The following is a 15,754-nucleotide window of genomic DNA, read 5'->3' as shown; positions in this document are numbered from 1 at the left end:
TACATATATCACATATATATATGCATATATATATATAATATATATATATATAGTATTAAAAATGTGGTATTTAATCATATACTAAAAAAGTAAAGACATTTTATACACTGGACGAATAAAATAAAAGTAAAAAAAATTAAAAATGTTGTTTGTTGACTGTAATTTTGCCAATCCCATGTTAATAATTGTATACTACTAATAGAAATATACATTATTATTATTAATATTATACAACATTAACAATAATTATAATAATAAAATCATTATTATTTTCATTATTAATGTAGTATAATACTATTGTCAATAAAAGGCAAAGCTACATAAAAAATTACAACAAAAAAAGGGGGGATTCATTTTGGCTTTTTATCGTCATTCTCTCCATTTTTTTTTTTTTTTATAGCTTAGATAATATTTCTTTTAGTCAGCGCTCCTGTGGTTGCTTCCCTTCAACAGTTTCCTTAGGCCGCAGGCAAACATTTTTTACCACGCTCGCTCTGATTCACTGCTAGATTTCAGCTCAGGAAGCTGGTGGAGAGCAATTAGGTGCTCCCAAAGAGCTCCAATAATTGAACATTCATCTCTACGGCTGTCGCCATCAGCTGATTAGCAACGAGCGCGAAACAACAAGATCGGTGATAAAAGAATAGCCTTTGTGTTGTTTCTCTTTCTCTCAGTTCAAGCTAAATTACCTACCTGAGCAACCAGACTGCGTCCGAGTTCGACGACGAAGTCACACTGACCTGCGAGGCCTCGGGCGACCCCACGCCGTCCATCTCTTGGAGCTTCGAGAACAAGATGTTCGCTGAAGGAGAACAGGTAATGGTGGAGGGCAAAGCGAACCGAAACGTTTATCAAAGCAAATCATTAAGGGGCCTAATCTACTGAAGCTGTGTTGAACAAACTACGGCCAGCAAGCTTCTTCATTGCACCATGGAACACTTTCAAATTAATCTTAAATACCAGGCCGTCTCTAATTGGTACATTTTTGCTGCTATCTTGTGGACAATGTAAGTAAATCAGATTAATCACCCTTGATAGTACTTTGAAATAAAAACACAGTATTTATTGTGTATATATATAACACAGTATTTATTGTGTATATACACATATATATATATATATATATATATATATATATATATATATATATATATATATATATATATATGTATATGACACAATCCAAACAACCTTCCCTAGTCATGGTGCACAAAAAAAAATACAAAAATTAATTTGCAACTACCATAAAGGTCAACACACATGGTGACACATAACACAACCTGCTCACTGGACATTGTGGATTTTATGAAAAACGTCCAAACACCATAGAAAAAAAAATCCAAGATACACCTATTTAAATCAAATACAGTGCCATTTTCCATCCATATATTCTACCGCTTACTCCCTTTTGGGGTCGCGGGGGGCGCTGGCGCCTATCTCAACTACAATCGGGCGGAAGGCGGGGTACACCCTGGACAAGTCGCCAGCTCATCGCAGATTACAGTGCCTGATGGGAAAAATGTAAAACACTTTCTGCAGATGTATCCATGTTTTGCCCAATTAAGCTGCTTCATATTTCTGTTGGATTAAAAAACTTTAAGAAGGTCGTCACGGAAGTAAACAAGGTAGAAGTCCAACATTGACATACTCTTAAGATCCAATTATATTAATTTGTCTCAATATGATATGTATACACTTCCACTTACACACACAAACACACACATATATATATATATATATATATATATATATATATACATATATATATATATATATATATATATATATACATATATATATATATATATATATATATATATATATATATATATATATATATATATATATATATATATATATATATATATATATGTATATATATATATATATATATATATATATATATATATACACACATTAGGTCAGGAAACATCACAAAGGCTATTTCATCCCTACAAGCCTGTTTTGCAGGTTTCCCTGCTCTTCAGGAGAGTTTACATCTATTTATATATATATATATATATATATATATATATATATATATATATATATATATATATATATAGTGTTACTTTACATGCAGTCAGGTTTCGGCCCCCGGCCACATTTTTTTTAGTCCTAGGCATCCCCCCAAGTTTGAACCTGTACTAAAATTTGCGTGTATTAAAATAGCACACAAAAAGCTGATCGACTCAACTTGTACGCAGACCATTGCGTCTCTTCAGTGGGTAGTGTCTGCTCGACAGGAATATGCTACAGCCTTTGGAGAGAGAGAATGGAAACAGAAGTGTTTGGCTCACGCAGTGTGATTTATCAAGACCGAAGCTGTACTGTAGAGCGGACGTGCAAACTGACACTTGCGCAGAAATGGGTGTGCGTAAGGAGGCAATTGCGCTGCAGCTCCGCACTCTGTATACTTGTCAAAAAATATATGGACTGTCAAAAATAAAAGTATGAAATAACATGGATTAAAACAGTTTAATAAAGTCAAATACAAATAAGGCAACAAGAGAAGTAACCCATACTTCTCTGTTGTAAAGTAAATATGTACAGCAGATATTGATCATGTACTTTAACAATATGATTTGCCTGAGTGACTGGACTGCACAGGACAGTTAAAAAAAAAAAAAAAAAAAAAAAAAATGTATTATATATATATATATATTATATATATATATATATATATATATTGTCTATAATATCATTTTATACCTCCTTATGACTTAATAGGCTGATTAAAACACATTTAACTGATGCGTTTTCAGGTCTGCTGGCGTCTTTTTGTAATTTTTTTTTATATACACTTTACAGTTCCTGCAATATTAATTTTCTTGTGCCTGGTGTGCACGCCGGCCGCACCTCCCATGAAAAAAGTGGGTTTCCTTGTAGCTGCATTGCAGGACTGCTTGTAAAATGCCCATAAAAAGTGGTACATGTTTCAAAACACATGCATGGCAAGACGGAGGTGCAATAAATAATGGAGCTTTCCATGGAGAAAGCCTGCGTAAATAATAGCCTTACTTAAATAGGGCAGTCTTCTGCACCGGTCATCAATTTTACACCCAGTCTTCGTAGATGGCGCACAACGCGCCCACGCTATTTTGCAGTTTGCACACGCCATTTAGCGCGTGCGATTTGGGTCTTAGTAGATCAGGCCCCAGGTCTAATGTTGACCGCACGAGCGGCCACAACATTGAACACGTCTGGCAAGGAAAGGCGAGTTTATTTATCAAACACAAAGCAATTCAGAATCAAAAGAAGGCAAAAATAAAAATATCAAATCATATTTCAAATAAAAAAAATCTGAAAATACAATCTTCGTAAAAACAACCAGAATGATTTAAAATTAAAAACAACAATGGAGATGAAATGCAGTACAGGCCAAAAGTTTGGACACACCTTCTCATTTCAATGCCTTTTCTTTATTTTCATGACTATTTACATTGTAGATTGTCCCTGAAGGCATCAAAACTATGACACCTGTGAAGTGAAAACCATATCCGGTGACTACTATTATGATCCGCTGCCCGGTTCATGTTTTGATTTAGATTTTTGAGTCTTTTTGTTGTTTTTCTCTTTGTTTTGGACTCATTCGGTTCCTCTGTGTGCACTTCTCAGTTGGTTTGGATTAGATTAGATAGTACTTTATTTATTCCGTCAGGAGAGTTCCTTCAGGAAAATTAAAATTTTCAGCACAATCCCATTCAAGATCAGACAAACATTACAGGGAGACAAAACCGGATCGCTGACGGGTCTGCCGGCTTCCAGCGCCCATTACAAAAAAGATGAGATACAGGTAAACAAGGGGGGGGGGGGGGGGGGGGTGGGGGGATGGGAGAAAAAATTAGAAGATTAAAATAAAATTAAAAAAAATCAGTTTTAGCCTGGGCCCTGGAGAGGGGTGCAGACTGAGGCCAAGGGAAAAAAAACACTCATAGCCATAGAACACATCCCTCTTACATGTTTCCATGGTTACTTATTATTTTCCCCTTCCGCTTGTGTTCCTGACGCACACCTGTTTGTCATCATTGATATTATTATTTAAGCTTGCCTTTGCCAGTGAGTCGGTCTAGTTAAGGGGTGTCAAACTCATTTTAGATCAGGGGCCCCATGGAGAAAAACCCACTCCCAATCACGGCACGATAACTTAAAAATAAAGACAACTTTTTTGTTGTTTTTGGTTTTTTTGTTTAAAAATAGGACAAGCTCATTCTGAAATTGTACAAATCATAACGTTGTTGTTTTATTACACTTATATGTTGCGGTTAATAGTATTCTATGTTTATTTGTTGTTATTTATATTTTCTGAATAAATTATGTGATTAATGTTGATCAGTCAACTCACTGGTGTTAATTTTCATTCATCAAGATTGAAAAAAAATAATATCAAAATCAAATCACAGTATGTTATTTATGGAGTTAAATCAATTTCCTCGACTGGTAGACTAACAACATGTAGTTTATTTTGTATATATGTAGCATCATTTGTAAAGATACAAAGAATTGCTATTGCGACATCCAGTGGACACTTTTAGAACAGCTGTTTCTTCCATTCAAAAATTTCAGGTTGATTTTTATTCTTAGCAAACTCATCTGCGGGCCGGATAAATCCTGTCCCCGGGCCCGATCCCGCCCTCGGGCCGTACGTTTGACACCCCTAGTCTAGCTTCTTTGTTTTGCATTTCGCGACTGCCACGTAAGTTAATCTCGTCTCCTAGCCTCTGCCAGTTTTCTAAGTCAGTGCTAAGTGTTAGCCTTAGGTTCCGGGGCGTTTGGCATGCCGTTCTTTCGTTTGCTTCTGTCTGTTTTGTACCAGTGTTGTTATTTTTTCCATTAAATCAAGCCCTTACCTGCAAGTCCTGTCCGAATCGTCCTTTGCATCCCTGGGTGAACACAATCCCGCATCATCATGCGACCCAAGCGTGACGGACTACCCCTTGAAGCTCATGGAGAGAATGCCAAGAGTGTGCAAAGCAGTAATCAGAGCAAAGGGTGGCTATTTTGAAGAAACTAGACTATAAAAAATGTTTTCGGTTATTTCACCTTTTTTTGTTAAGTACATAACTCCACATGTGTTCATTCATAGTGTTGATGGGTTTAGGGTTAGGGTTAGGGTTAGGGTGACAATCTAAAATGTAAATAGTCATGAAAATAAAGACAACGCATTGAACGAGAAGGTGTGTCCAAACTTTTGGCCTGTACTGTACTTCCAGTTGCTATATGCACAGTTAAAAAACGTTTAGGCCAGTCACACATCTTCGGGGAAACTATTCCAGCTACTTCTTGGGTACTGATTAATGCGAAGGGCTACTAGTTTGATACACACTTAAATAAATTGCCAGAAATAGCCAATTTGCTCAATTTACCTTTAATAAATAAATCTATATATTAAAAAAAAAATTGTCACCGATTCTGTTCATAACTTTTATGGACAGAATTTCTAGGCGCAGTCAAGGCGTTGAGGGGTTCCGGTTTGGTAACCGCAGGATTAGGTCTCTGCTTTTTGCAGATGATGTGGTCCTGATGGCTTCATCTGACCGGGATCTTCAGCTCTCGCTGGATCGGTTCGCAGCCGAGTGTGAAGCGACCGGAATGAGAATCAGCACCTCCGAGTCCGAGTCCATGGTTCTCGCCCGGAAAAGGGTGGAGTGCCATCTACGGGTTGGGGAGGAGACCCTGCCCCAAGTGGAGGAGTTCAAGTACCTAAGAGTCTTGTTCACGAGTGAAGGAAGAGTGGATCGTGAGATCGACAGGCGGATCGGTGCGGCGTCTTCAGTAATGCGGACGTTGTATCGATCCGTTGTGGTGAAGAAGGAGCTGAGCTGGCAAAGCTCTCAATTTACCGGTCGATCTACGTTCCCATCCTCACCTATGGTCATGAGCTTTGGGTCATGACCGAAAGGATAAGATCACGGGTACAAGCGGCCAAAATGAGTTTCCTGGCTCTCCCTTAGAGATAGGGTGAGAAGCTCTGCCATCCGGGAGGAACTCAAAGTAAAGCCGCTGCTCCTTCACATCGAGAGGAGCCAGATGAGGTGGTTCGGGCATCTGGTCAGGATGCCACCCGAACGCCTCCCTAGGGAGGTGTTTAGGGCACGTCCAACCGGTAGGAGGCCACGGGGAAGACCCAGGACACGTTGGGAAGACTATGTCTCCCGGCTGGCCTGGGAACGCCTCGGGATCCCCCGGGAAGAGCTAGACAAAGTGGCTGGGGAGAGGGAAGTCTGGGTTTCCCTGCTTAGGCTGTTGCCCCCGCGACCCGACCTCGGATAAGCGGAAGATGATGGATGGATGGATGGATTAAAAAAAAATGGTATTTCTGTCCGTCATTCCGTTGTACATTTATTTTCCTTTTGCAGAAGGTTTTTTGTCGAGAGTAAAAGATGAAAAAAACACTAAACTGAACGGTTCAAAAGAGGAGAAAACACGAAAAAAATTAAAATTTAATTTTGAAACGTAGTTTATCTTCAATTTTGACTCTTAAAATTCAACCGAAAAAAAATGAAGAGAAAAACTAGCTAATTCGAATCTTTTTGAAAAAATTCAAAAAAGAATTTATGGAACATCATTAGTAATTTTTCCTGTATAAGATTAATTTTATAATTTTGATGACATGTTTTAAATAAATTAAATCCAATCTGCATTTTGTTAGAATATATAACAAATTGGACCAAGCTATATTTTCTAACAATACCAATCATTATTTATTCTAGATTTTCCAGAACAAACACTTTAAATAAATTCAAAAGACTTTGAAATAAGATTTAATTTTGATTCTACAGATTTTCTAGATTTGCCGGAATAATTTTTTGGAATTTTAATTATAAGTTTGAAGAAATATTTCACAACTATTCTTTGTCGAAAAAACAGAAACTAAAATGAAGAATTAAATTAAAATGTATTTATTATTCTTTACGATAAAAAAAATAAATTTATTTGAACATTGATTTAAATTGTCAGGAAAGAAGAGGAAGGAATTTAAAAGGTAAAAAGGTAAATGTGTTCAAAAATCCTAAAATAATTTTTAAAGTTGTATTTTTTTCTCTAAAATTGTCTTTCTGAAAGTTATAAGAAGCAAAGTAAAAAAAATAAATGAATTTATTTAAACAAGTGAAGACCAAGTCTTTAAAATCTTTTCTTGGATTTTCAAATAGTATTTGAGTTTTGTCTCTCTTGGAATTAAAAATGTCGAGCAAAGCGAGACCAGCTTGCTAGTTAATAAATAAAATAAAAAAAATAGAGGCAGGTCACTGGTAAGTGCTGCTATTTGAGCTATTTTTAGAACAGGCCAGCGGGCGACTCATCTGGTCCTTACGGGCTACCTTGTGCCCGCGGGCACCGCGTTGGTGACCCCTGCCATAGACTATAAAAAAAAATGGAACCCCTTACCTTCCTGCTTGACACTCAGCATCAAGGGTTGGAAATGGTGGTTAAGTCACCAAAAAATATTTCCAGGCGCAGCCACCACTGCTGCTCACTGCTCCCCTCACTTCCCAGGGGGTGATATAGGGTGATGGGTCAGATACAAAGAACCAATTGGCCATACCTCATGTGTGTTTGACAATCATTGGTACCTTAACTTTAATAAGAGTAGCTTACAAGATGTGCGTAGGTGTACCTAATATAATGTCTGGTGGGTATTCAGATGAATAGAAGGGCCGTGGCTCCAAAAAATGAAGAAAATAAAAATCCTAAACCAGGCCTGGGCAATAATTTTGACTCGGGGGCCAAATTTAGAGACAACAATGTGTCTGGGGGCCGGTATATGTCTTTTTAGGAACACTAATAACAAACCTCATAATAATGTCTGATTGAATGCTAAAACCGTTATGGACAGACCGCCTTAAAAAACGGAATGGAATTTTAATTTTGTTTACTGAATGAGACATAAAGAATGTATATGAAAATAAAGAATGTGGGATTTACAATATTAACTACGAACGATAAAACACTGAATATTGACAACATACGAACGTCACCTACCCTCTCCATCGACATATTTTCCAAACAAGCAAAACGCAACAAAAATGCAGCAAACACAGCAAAATATGAGCACAAAAGTTAAAAATAAACCACACCTACTATCTGATATATCTGATATATCACTATGCTTTAAACTTTGTTGTACAAACACCGTTTCCATATGAGTTGGGAAATTGTGTTGGATGTAAATATAAACGGAATACAATGATTTGCAAATCCTTTTCAACCCATATTCAGTTGAATATGCTACAAACGCCGGGTCAAACAATCATTAACTTTAGAATTTGATGCCAGCAAAACGTGACAAAAAAGTTGGGAAAGGTGGCAATAAATACTGATAAAGTTGAGGAATGCTCATCAAACACTTATTTGGAACATCCCACAGGTGTGCAGGCTAATTGGGAACAGGTGGGTGCCATGATTGGGTACAAAAACAGCTTCCCAAAAAATGCTCAGTCTTTCACAAGAAAGGATGAGGCGAGCTACACCCATTTGTCCACAACTGCCTGAGCAAATAGTCAAACAGTTTAAGAACAACGTTTCTCAAAAGGCAATTGCAAGAAATGTAGGGATTTCAACATCGATGGTCCATAATATCATCAAAAAATTCCGAGAATCTGGAGAAACCACTCCACATAAGCGGCATGGCAGAAAACCAACATTGAATGACCGTGACCTTCGATCCCTCAGACGGCACTGTATCAAAAACCGACATCAATCTCTAAAGGATATCACCGCATGGGCTCAGTAGCACTTCAGAAAACCACCGTCACTAAATACAGTTCGTCGCTACATCTGTAAGTGCAAGTTAAAGCTCTACTATGCAAAGCGAAAGCCATTTATCAACAACATCCAGAAACGTCGCCGGCTTCTCTGTGCCCTAAATCATCTACAAGTAAAAACCTCCTTACGTGTCTGTCCCAGACATTAGCATTTCAGTCTGACACTCTTTGGAGACGCTCCCCACCCACACTGCTTGGTGCCTGGTCTGAGCTGCTTTGACGTAGATGACCATGGTGACTAATTAAATGACCATAGTAACTAGTCATGCAAAAACGCAGATTCCAACCATTGAAATACTTTGTATAGTTCAAAACTTACGGTCATTAGAAAACATCACTGCACATATTAATGGCAGCTACACTTTCCATCTTAAAGATCTAAAAAACATTATTTGGGAATGTCCGGCGGGCCAGGTTGAAAAGCTTAACAGGCCTTAATTTGCCCAGGTCTGTCCTAGACTAATTCTCAAGCAGGAAAGAATATCATATTAATGTTTCTTTGCTATTTTTCTGACTAATCCACGTGACATTTTTTCCTCGACGAGCGCACGCTCTCGTGAGCCCCGCTCGCGGTCCCCGGTTTGCGACATTAGCGGCGTCATTTATCATCGTCAATCAGGGGAAGCATTCACGCAGCAAAGCCCCTCGACGTCGGCGACTGGCTGAATGGGCCTCGGAGTCGGTCGGAACTTAACTGTCGCCTGCAATCTCCTTGTCTATTCTGCACCTGTCAGCGCTCCATCCTCATCAGTGCTGTAAGAAACCTATAAAAAAAAAAAATTACGGGTCGCTTTGGCCGCGTGGTAATTTACTGTGTTTTATTCACATTTGGAGACGTGACGATGTTTTATTATTCTGCATTGTTGGCCCAAGCAAAGCATCTTCATTTTCGCCAATTCATGCTAAGCTAATTTATACTATGTGCTAACACGCGCCATCAAAGTGGCTGTTTACCTAGAGAGCAATAACTTTAAAATTTGTTTTTTGGGGGGAATTTTGCGTATTGTTCACAATCATTATTAGAGTCAAGAAGAAAAACATTTTAAAATTTTTTTTTTGCAGTGTAAAAATCGGCTCGTTCTCTGTCGCTAGCAGTGCAATTAATGGGAGCAATCCATTCTACCACTAAATAACTTTAAAAATGCATTTGAAAAGCGTCAACCTTCATGATCCGCTACTTGGATCATGTCATATTCGGTTTTTGTTTCGTCTTTGTATCTTGTTTTGTTATTTGACTTCCTTAGTTCCTGGTGGCACTTCCTGTTTTGTTTCCGTTGCCATAGTCACGTATGAGTGTCACCAGCATCTTGTTTTTTACGCGCACTTGCCTTGTGATTATGTTCCTGTATTTAAGCCTGCCTTCTTTGTTCATTCTTTCTCGCAGTTTAGTTTATGTTCGATGCAACATCCACAATATTTCATTCACGTTCCGTAACCTGTACAATAACAAAGCTTTAGCGACTTTTGTAAGAGCAAACACAGAGGAACTCGTTTTCTACCGTACTAACACATCGGCGTCCTACGGTATTAGCCGTAAAAGCTCGTTACGACAAAAGATTAGCTAGCTTCTACGTCAACTTGAAACGCCGAAATGGATACATGGATGATACAGCAGAGGATTGGGAGATTGTCATGTGGTCAGATGAAACCAAAATAGAACTTTTTGGTATCAACTCAACTCGTCGTGTTTGGAGGAAGAAGAATACTGAATTGCATCCCATGAACACCATACCTACTGTGAAGCATGGGGGTGGAAACATCATGCTTTGGGGCTGTTTTTCTACTAAGGGGACAGGACTATTGATCCGTGTTAAGGAAAGAATGAATGGGGCCATGTATCGTGAGATTTTGAGCCAAAGCCTCCTTCCATCAGTGAGAGCTTTGAATGGTTGACCAAATACGTATTGTCCACCATAATTAAAAAAAAAACATTTTTTTAATTCCTACAATGTGAATTCCTGGATTTTTTTCACATTCTGTCTCTCACAGTTGAAGTGTACCTATGATGAAAATTATAGACCTCTGTCATCATTTTAAGTGGGTGATCTTGCACAATCGGTGGCTGACTAAATACTTTTTTGCCCCACTGTATGTACGTAATATTTATATAATGTATCCATCCATCCATCCATCATCTTCCGCTTATCCGAGGTCGGGTCGCGGGGGCAACAGCCTAAGCAGGGAAGCCCAAACTTCCCTCTCCCCAGCCACTTCGTCTAGCTCTTCTCGGGGATCCCGAGGCGTTCCCAGGCCAGCCGGGAGACATAGTCTTCCCAACGTGTCCTGGGTCTTCCCCGTGGCCTCCTACCGGTTGGACGTGCCCTAAACACCTCCCTAGGGAGGCGTTCGGGTGGCATCCTGACCAGATGCCCGAACCACCTCATCTGGCTCCTCTCGATGTGAAGGAGCAGCGGCTTTACTTTGAGTTCCTCCCGGATGGCAGAGCTTCTCACCCTATCTCTAAGGGAGAGCCCCGCCACCCGGCGGAGGAAACTCATTTCGGCCGCTTGTACCCGTGATCTTATCCTTTCGGTCATGACCCAAAGCTCATGACCATAGGTGAGGATGGGAACGTAGATCGACCGGTAAATTGAGAGCTTTGCCTTCCGGCTCAGCTCCTTCTTCACCACAACGGATCGGTACAACGTCCGCATTACTGAAGACGCCGCACCGATCCGCCTGTCGATCTCACGATCCACTCTTCCCTCACTCGTGAACAAGACTCCTAGGTACTTGAACTCCTCCACTTGGGGCAGGGTCTCCTCCCCAACCCGGAGATGGCACTCCACCCTTTTCCGGGCGAGAACCATGGACTCGGACTTGGAGGTGCTGATTCTCATTCCGGTCGCTTCACACTCGGCTGCGAACCGATCCAGTGAGAGCTGAAGATCCCGGCCAGATGAAGCCATCAGGACCACATCATCTGCAAAAAGCAGAGACCTAATCCTGCGGTCACCAAACCGGAACCCCTCAATGCCTTGACTGCGCCTAGAAATTCTGTCCATAAAAGTTATGAACAGAATCGGTGACAAAGGACAGCCTTGGCGGAGTGGGCTGGGTTGGTTGGTTATATAATATATGTACAGTATATTATACATACTGATATATAATAATATATTATGTATGTACACTGAATTTGTATACACTGAATTTCTTTTTCAATGACATTGTCCACATAAATTGATGTTTAAATAAATTAAATTACATAAAGTCGGTGTTAAAATAAACGTTTTCGTGATAAAGACCCAAAATAACCTCCCTACTTAACATCCATCCATCCATCCATTTTCTACCGCTTATTCCCTTTCGGGGTCGCGGGGGGCGCTGGCGCCTATCTCAGCTACAATCGGGCGGAAGGCGGGGTACACCCTGGACAAGTCGCCACCTCATCGCAGGGCCAACACAGATAGACAGACAACATTCACACTCACATTCACACACTAGGGCCAATTTAGTGTTGCCAATCAACCTATCCCCCTACTTAACATTTTCTGTACAATTTCCAATTTTTTTTTAAGTTTTTTTGCAATTTTACCCTTGTTTGGTGTATTTTGTTTGCACCTTTGATATTTTAGGTGGTGACCCTAACTGATTGAAATGCCCACGAATGGTCAGTCTGTTTCCACTGTTACTCATTTTACATATGTTCCACAGTGTCGTTGTTTTGTGTGTTTTTTTTCCCCTCTCTAGGATTCGTGGACGCGACCAGACAAATACGAGGTATGGCTACTAAAAATCGTAGCCGTAGGAGCACTCGCCCAGACGTTAACATCCCCCCCCCCCACCACCACCACCACCACCACCCTCAAAGTGTCACCACTTAACCCCACGTGTGCCGCCATTAGCCGATCACTTAGTGTGTTCACACATTAGTCACGTACTGCACTGCATGTCATCCATTTAGTTCCGGAATATATTTAGAGACGCTGTCGTCGCTGCGCCGTGATTAATTGCTGGGGGGGAGATTCCATCTTGAAAGTAACGTAGATGTTGATGACAGACCTGTCAATTTTTTTTTATTTTCCGTATGCTGACGCCCATCCAGCAGCTAAAATGACCGTTTCTGTGCGTTCACGCGAATTGTCAGCAAGCTAAAATCGCAAGACAGCATATTTTAGCCACGGTTTTCTCAGGAAAACACCAAAGGATGCGATGATACATGTTTTCTTAGTGCGTTCATTTTCAATAAAGCATTTGTTTAGTCTTCGGGAGTCATCGCAGTCTTATCCGTTTTCGATCATATTTGCAGACCTCCAGATCTAGCTAGCGCAATGGATTCGGAAATAGAAGCATTTCCCTTTGGGCAAGAATTGCTCTTTCTCGGTAGATAAATGCTTATAGAAATAGAAAGATATGTTTGACCTTCACCGTGTTGTTGTCTCTGCAGGGCATTCCCAATGCAGACATTTATTGTCAAAACATTTTGGTACTAATGAAGTCCTTCAAGGGAGATGTTAGGTTGGACGATTGAATGCATGTTTGGGTTGACATTTTTAATAACAGTGACAACACCCGTGTTTTAGAAAGGGTAGCAAAAAATAATGCTGTTCAGCAGTAATTACGAGGAATATAATCCGGCCTGATCGTTAGATGCACCTGCTATCGATTCAAGCGCTCGTATCGATTTTGAACGCATCGATCTGCCCGATCTTTAGCCTGGTTCTACTAGGTATGAGTGGAGCGCCGCAGCATCAATCAAAGGCTGTCTTTGTAAAACCCCAAAAGTGCGGTCAAGCTGTCTTACTTTTGCTTAAAGGGGAACATTATCACCAAACCTATGCAAGCGTCAATATATACCTTGATGTTGCAGATAAAAGACCATGTATTTTTTTAACCGATTTCCGAACTCTAAATGGGTGAATTTGGGCACATTAAACGCCTTTCTGTTTATCGGTCTTTTAGCGATGACGTCAGAACGTGACGTCACCGAGGTGACACACCCGCCATATTCTTTTTCACATATCAAACACCGGGTCTCAGCTCTGTTATTTTCCGTTTTTTCGACTATTTTTTGGAACCTTGGAGACATCATGCCTCGTCGGTGTGTTGTCGGAGGGTGTAACAACACTAACAGGGAGGGATTCAAGTTGCACCACTGGCAAGAAATCTGCCGCCAGACCCCCATTGAATGTACCAAAGTGTCTTCACATTTGACCGGCGATGCTAAGACAGACATGGCACAGAGATGTATGGATAACCTGCAGATGCATTTGCAACGATTAAGTCAACGAAATCACAAAGGTGAGTTTTGTTGATGTTGTTGACTTATGTGCCAATCAGACATATTTGGTCACGGCATGACTGCCAGCTAATCGATGCTAACATGCTACGCTAATCGATGCTAACATGCTATTTACGCTAGCTGTATGTACATTTGAAACTAGATACCCACATTTAATGCGAAACAAACACTTACCAATCGACGGGTTTAAGTTGCTCCAGTGTCACGAGATGCGAAAGTCCTGATCGTTTGGTCCGCACATTTTACCGGCGATGCTAATAAGACAGCCATGCTATGGGCCACTTCATTAGGTACACCCACGCTATGGCCGAATAGCGTCAATAGCTATTCGCTCAATATAATTTTTTCTTCAATTTCGTTTTCTCTATCTGCCTCCATACCCCGACCATCTGTTTCAATACATGCGTAATCTGTTGAATCGCTTAAGCCGCTGAAATCCGAGCTAATGTCGCTATATCTTGCTGTGTTAACCGCCATGTTGTTTGTATTGGCAGCCCTGTATGACGTCACAGGGAAATGGACAGTGGTTTCGAAGATAGCGAAAATAAGGCACTTTAAAGCTTTATTTAGGGATATTCCGGAACCGGTAAAATTTTGAAAAAAACTTCAAAAAATACAACAAGCCACTGGGTACTGATTTTTATTGTTTTTAACCCTTTTGAAATTGTGATAATGTTCCCCTTCAAAGACTGAGCCGACAACAGAAATGCAATTGTTACGACTCAGGAAATCGGGAAGTGTCACAAATCTGTCTCGGAAGAAGTTTAAGGGTAACCTCCTTTTATACTTAAACATTTTGAAACGACCCATCCAAGGGATTTTGATTCATTTGTCCGATGATAAACTTATAAGTTCACTTGAGGACAATTTGACTTAAAGAGTAGCTAAAATAACCCAGAAAAAACCTGTTGTAGGAATTTCAAGTATCTGTCAAATGCCAACTGTATTTGCGGTTGATGAGTTACACGGTACATCTGGAAAGTATTCACAGTGCTTCATTGTTCCCACATTTTGTTATGTTACAGCCTTATTCCAGATTGGAATACATGCATTTGTCCTCAAAATTCCACAGATAACACCCCATACTGAAATTATGATCAGTTTTAAAAAATCAAAGAAAAATCACAGCCTTTGCTGAGTATTTTGTTGACAGCAATTACGGCCTCAAGTCTTTTTGTATACGATACTCCCATCCTCCCGTCAGGTTGAATGGGAAGTGTTGGTTTTCATCCATGATGTCTCTATACTATACATTGTCTAGTCAGGGAGGCGTCATGTATTATTGAGGGTTTAACAATCTCCGCTCCGTGTCTTTTGTCTTTTTGGCATGTCGTCTTTCTGGCCTTCTCTCTCTGTCCGGTGTCTGTGTCCACTCACCCGCACCAACTCTAACAACGTGGCTCGTGCCGGCTGCTGCTAATAAAGGCGACAGGTGATTAGATAACCAGTCCCAGCTGGGCAATCCACTCACCTGCCACTGGCTTCCAGGCCGGTCCTTACACATCCCGCTCCGCGGCAGGCCAGCAGGCCACGCCCCCCACCCCTCCACAATATATATATAAATACCTTTATATTGTATAGTCACTTTACATGCAGTCGGCTTTTGGTCCCCCGGCCAAATTTGTTTTGCCCAATGCGGCACCCAAGTAAAAAACTTTAGTAAACCCTGCTTTAGAAACTGTGCCTCCATCAGAGTGGAAATGAAAAAAAATCCCTCCTACACTTTCAATTACTCAATCAACATTAG

General features: G+C 40.3%; 1 pseudogene; it reads left to right on the top strand.

Moving 5' to 3' along the window:
• LOC133550458 (neural cell adhesion molecule 1-like) overlaps positions 1-15,754 on the top strand; it is a 662,135-nt pseudogene that overhangs the window by 502,707 nt on the left and 143,674 nt on the right.

This window comes from Nerophis ophidion, linkage group LG04 (genome assembly GCF_033978795.1).
Source record: "Nerophis ophidion isolate RoL-2023_Sa linkage group LG04, RoL_Noph_v1.0, whole genome shotgun sequence".
NCBI classification, from domain to species: Eukaryota; Metazoa; Chordata; class Actinopteri; order Syngnathiformes; family Syngnathidae; genus Nerophis; species Nerophis ophidion.
This window is presented reverse-complemented; position numbering and strand designations above follow the sequence as displayed.